Source organism: Schistocerca nitens, chromosome 2 (assembly GCF_023898315.1).
Source record: "Schistocerca nitens isolate TAMUIC-IGC-003100 chromosome 2, iqSchNite1.1, whole genome shotgun sequence".
NCBI classification, from domain to species: domain Eukaryota; kingdom Metazoa; phylum Arthropoda; class Insecta; order Orthoptera; family Acrididae; genus Schistocerca; species Schistocerca nitens.
In genome coordinates, this window is record NC_064615.1 from 519,908,169 (window position 1) to 519,914,168 (window position 6,000).

Sequence of the window (6,000 nt, forward strand, 5' to 3'; positions counted from 1 at the left end):
CCATATTCTGTACTCATTAGATTACTCATTCCATTCAATGCATCCTGTATTTCTTCACTTTCACTGAGGATAACAGTGTAATCAGTGAATCATATCACTGATATCCTTTCGCCTTAAGGTTTAATCCCACTCTGGAACCTTTATTTTATTTTCCTCATTACTTCTTCAATGTATAGATTGAACCGTATGGGTGAAAGACTACACCCCTGCCTTACACCATTTTTTATCTGAGCACTTTGTTCTTGGTCTTCCAGTCTTATTATTCCCTCTTGGTTCTTGTACATGATGTATATTATCTGTCTTTCCCTACAGCTTACTCCTATTTTCTCCAGAATTTTGAATATATTGCACCATTTTATACTGTCAGATACTTTTTCCAGGTTGACAAATCGATGAATGTGCCTTGATTTTTCTTCAGTTTCGCTTCCAGAATAAAGCTTCACATCAGAACTGCTTCTGTGATGCCTTTACCTTTCCTAAAGCCAAAATGATCATCATCTAAGAGTTCCTGCATTTTATTTCAGTTATTTTTGTTTTATTTAATTTTTTCATGTTTTGTGCTCATTGTGACTTATGATTGTATTGTCCTATAAATATAGATTTAGTTAGTGATTATTTTCAATTGCTTCAACATTTGTTGTATAACATCTTTAATGTTTTACTTTTCATCCCTTCACAAATATTGAATTGCGTCTAATAAATTCTTGATTACTGTTATTTGTTTAGGAAGATGTTACAGTGTTCAATTTTCAGTTTATTGACACAACTAGCCTTTGCCTTATGGAATATTTTTGGTCATGTCTTTGCTCTTATTTTCTTCTCATGTTGCTGTTTTTTACAGCTTCATTTTGCTGAGTAGGGCTACTTTCATTGTAATGTTTAACTATGCCTCGTAGTTCACCAGGCTAAATGTTATTGTGATAACTCCATAGATATAGTCCATGAGTGCTTTATTTAGAAAAAGTGTCAGTCATGTGATTTCTGATGTATTTCTGTTGTGCAAATGAAGGTTTTTGTGCCAGTGCAATAAACCCAACAAGATCTTATCGCAATATGTCGTTGCGTCACTTTCTGCAACTTTAAATAAAATATATGAAGTGCTGCACTTCCTTCTTTTGACCCAGAATGCTAGCATTGTTATTGCTGGAGTGCCTGCCAAACATTTGTTGCTACTGACTTCATCTTTGAACACTTCATACTTTCCATCCTAAACAATTTTTAAAGAAGGTGGTGAATTAAGCTGAATTATCTGAATATTGTGGCGTATTAGAGTTTTAAGAAAACAGTAAAACATTACTTTCACTAGAAATATGGAAAAAACACTAGCAAAATCTTGCAGATTATTTTTTATTTTAGCTTAATTGTCTTCTGATTTATTGCAACATGTTTGATATTATGAGGTGCCATAATGTATAAAAGCATGCTCTAATTTTACTTTTATTTGATAGAAGTGTTAGCAGAATGTTACAATTTACAACACACATTTTGTGATGGAAGACTGTAAAAATCACAAGAAATTCATAACTTTTTTACTATTGCAAGGAAAAGTTCTGGCAGAATGTAAATAATTTAGGAGTAAAAGAGACAACTCACCAAATAGTACAAGCATCTCTCTCTCTCTCTCTCTCTCTCTCTCTCTCTCTCTCTCTCTCTCTCTAGATTTCCTGATCTGTCACAAATGTTGTCAAATTGCCTAATGGCTTTAGCCTCATGTTCTTTGGCCAACATTTGTTTGATAATTTTTCTGACATTTCATGAGTACGAGTGGCTGGCATTCTCAAAATTTCACCCTCTATTGCTAGAGGTAGAGAGTGAATCTTTGACCATGCCAGCCACTCATGCTGTTGAACCATCAGAAAAACCAACAAACAAACATCGACTGAAGAACCCTAGACAGAAGCCAACTGGCAATTTGTCTACAAGTGTCCATGAAAGCCTTAAGAGTTTTGTGTTATGTATATCTTTGGGCTAACCATCTATCATGTCCATGTTAATTTTGCCTTTACATCAGTTTTGTTGATATCCTAGCTGCCTTTGATTTCACAAAGTCTTCCTTTTGTTCTCTCATGTGTACCAACACATAGATTAGTTATTATTTTTGAAAAAAATCCTTTGATTAATTGTCTTATTGTCACTCCTGACCATTTTGGCTACTATGCCTTTTGCGCCAGTCTTTTTATCTCTGGTATTTACCCTTTTTTAAATATAATTTTTGCTTATTTCTTAGTTCAGTTCAAAATTATTTTCTTTGTAATGCTAATGTTCCTGTTCAGATTTTGAAATGTACTGTGAGATCTGTACGTTCTGGTAATTTATGTGTCATACTATTCTGACACTGATATTACATTCTAAGCTTATGTTCAAAGATGTCATCTTGTGAAGTCTGATAAAAATACAAACATCACATGTTCATGTCCAAACAAGATATTTCCTAAATACATTTGCTTCCATATCAGCCATCACTTTTGGATATCGTAATATATAATGTAACATTGTTTCTCATTGGTCAGTACATGTTATTAAATTATGTCCTGATATAAAAATTTTATTATGGTCTCTTGCATTTTCTTGACACAATGAAAATTTAAAGAAGGCAATGCTCTTAAATATCCATTCTATACTGACAGTGCCTATACATCCATGTTTATTTTAGTTATAAATGTGTGTAAATCATTGTCAGTTCACTAAATACCTATCTCTTATGTCCTGTACATACATTACTCTTCTTTATAGGTATAAGCACAAAAGTGAAGAATAGTGAAAGAAAGATTATTGAATGATTAGGGTGTTCTATGAGCATTCATTTTATAAGTTTACTCTTATTGATAAAATTTTAAAATATATGTATATTTTGTGCATAATTTCTTTCAACATTGCTAGGCAACTTATTTAGATCTTGCTCAGTAATCAAGTCTGTCCTGCTGACAGTATATTTGTTGTGAACCACTCATACACTGCATTTCCATGGAATGTTGTCCTCTTAATGCCATTCTACAGTTACCAAAATATAAGGATGTGACATTTAAGTAAATTAGGATTGTAAGAGGTTGAGTTCAATAGCTCTATATTGAATCTCACTGTGTTTATTCCCAATTTAAAGTATGATACTGAATAATAATGTGAAGAGGCTCTCATTGCTGCTTCCTGTGGTAAACATCTTTCACATCATCTAACAGCAGCTTTTACCATCTTTATGACTTATGATCTCAAAAAGTTAAATGAGTGACGTATCTGTGCAATCCAACAACACAGTAATGAGTATACGAGATCAGAAAGAACATACTTTTCTCTTCTCATTCATTTCATTGAGTCATTTAAGGATAGGTATCATCCTCAGTAATGCATTTGACACATTCTTTTACTGAAATAATTTAAAATAGATCATACTTTTTAGAATCTGTCATCTGGTTTCAGATGTCCTGGCCGTGGATCTTTAGAAATATGTAGTGAATGTAAGATGGTTATATGTATCTGTCTCTGATCACACTCAACACTATTCGTCTTTTAACAAACAATGTATTTTCCTTCCAGTAGACTTAAAATGGGATGGGTTTTATGTCACCCCTATGTGAGTATAATGAAAGACAAGTATTTCTTCTCTGCTTACAGGTTTCCACTTCATGTCCTAGGCCCATCCTTCAGTTGTGCACTCAGAAATAGCTTCACAGCATTTTCATTCATTTCATTATTTACAAACTGAAGTATGTTATATCTAGGTAGTAGCATAAAGAGATCCATTGGTGTATTGCTTATAGGATGAATATGGAAATGTCCTTTTATCTAAACAGATAATTCTTTTTGTCACATCCCAAGGCTCACTAGGTTTGTATACTTCTGTCAGTGCAGATTCTTGACCATCAATAATTTCAGCTCCATAATTTTTGTATTTTATGATTCTGCAAATTCAAAACATATTTGGAAGTTCTACTTTCTCACTACCATTACTCTATCAAGTTTTGGCATTCTTCAGTCATTATATCTAAACTCATAATAAATACCTTCTAATATACTCAGTAACTGATTGTCAGTAAAATTATTGTTCTTCCTGCCTGTTTAATGTTAGTTGATTAGCTGCTGTTTCAACTTATAGGCATCAGCCACAGTGAACTTTTTAACAGAATTATAATCATCACAATGTTTGTAAGTTTACTCAAACACTTACATCCTACAAAGTGTGCCATGCAGAAATTGCTCAGAGTGTGATCTAAATTCTGTAAGTCTGATACCTTAAATGATGAGAAAATGATGAATAATATATAGTGCTTTGGGAAGATATTGTCATTGCACACTCAGGATGCTACTGGTAATTACACAGATGCTGTAGAATGACACACTTGTTCTGCCACTTCCATATTCTCCAACTATCTTTCACAGCTCACCACATAGCTCAGACTCATTCTCCAGATGTTGTATGCATGTTTGGTTTAAAGTGTAGTTACTCTCAAAGCAAATCAGATGCCGGTAGCCTACATAATCTGTCTCTTTACATTATGTTGTAGCTAATAATTCAGACACTGTTTTAACAACACTCCATAAATATACTGCAATTCACTGCCCCTGTGTCAATTCAGCAATGGTAATTGCTGAGTTTAGATGTGCAAAATTTATGAAAATAATAAAATGTGTAAATATTATAAGTAAATGAATAAGGAAACATGTTTATAAAATTGAATAGCTATAAACAGAGTATGGCACATAATTTCACATGTATATCAAGTTCTGTTGTTATACGTCATAAATAAAGTCAAATATTTTTTACCTTTGTTGTACTTTTATTTCCCCACAAACAATGAAACAGTGGTATGTTCAACAGCAAATTGAATATGTTACAAAATTCTGAAAGCGTGATTGGCCCTTGTCCCAGAACACTGGATGGAATCTCAAAATTCACCCTAGCAGTTTTACAGAAAAGTTAATTTGAGAAAAATATTTAGAAATGAAAAGTAGATAGTGCAAAAGTGCCCATTTTTGCATGAAAAATAAAAATCCATTCGCAAATTGAAAAGAAAAAGCAAAGTGCTGTTTGAAGGGAGTTTGTACTCTCGTGGAGTTTTTCTGCAGAAAAATTCTAGAGAAATCTGCATATGGAGCATAAATCTCTTTCCTTTAGTCAACTAGATCCAGCATTATGTTTTTGTTTCATTTTGATAATGCTCCGTTATAGTATAAACGTTATTATTTCCTTGAGTTCTTCTTGGTGGGGCCAAGAGACTTCATAAAACCAAAGAAAGACATTATTTCAATCAATTTGGCTATGGAGTGTTCTTTATTTTTGAATTTAATTTTATTATTGTATGTTATGTTATGGATGCTATTGCAAATAAGCTAAAGCTAGAAACTGGAGAGCTCCATGTGCCCCCTGAGTCATTCTAAATGGTGAGCACTTCAGCTATCATTGGCTGCGTATAGATTTTGTGAGCCAAGGTTTCGTGATCTGGAGCCGGTGAGTGCCGCTGGACCTCTGCAACAGTAATTTTTGTGTATGCTTCAACAACCACCATGTGGTATAACAGTGGAACATTGTGTTATCATAGGCAGCAGGGATCCTGCCTTAGCTGTGAGATTGCAAGGATGGTACAAACCTCTGTCTGAAGGTGTTCTGCATGGTGATGAGATGCAAGGTTGTCGAAGTGGAAAATGCATTAGTGGGCAGCTTCTGGGGAACCTGCCACATCCCAGCTGTATACGTCTTACCCAAGCGAGCAAGACTCTGTCTGGGTGGATCCATATTTCCCTAGCTGCTCATGGTCAAACTTTTCCAGATCAACTCCTAGTGGTATGGGTGTGTACTGCTGGTGGGTATCACACCCAAACTAACAAGAGGGTTTGTGTAGTCAGACCACCTGAAAAAAAGATAGCTCAAAATACTTTATAGTAGCAGAAAAAGTGCTGCTAGTCAGTATGTGTCTTTAATAGTTAAGAGAAAAGAGGAAAGCTTTGAGAATATTTCACCTTCTCATATGCAAAAGGGTTTATAGGTTATTGCTGGCAGCTGAAAAT

General features: G+C 34.1%; 1 protein-coding gene across 1 annotated transcript in view; it reads left to right on the forward strand.

The window, feature by feature from the left end:
* LOC126236502 (enoyl-CoA hydratase domain-containing protein 3, mitochondrial) overlaps positions 1–4,758 on the forward strand; it is a 130,564-nt gene extending 125,806 nt beyond the window's left edge. The window contains exon 8 of the mRNA XM_049945858.1: positions 3,610–4,758. The gene's annotated coding sequence lies outside the window, so the exon portion shown is untranslated. The remainder of the gene's footprint in view (positions 1–3,609) is intronic.
* The last annotated feature ends 1,242 nt before the right edge of the window (positions 4,759–6,000 follow it).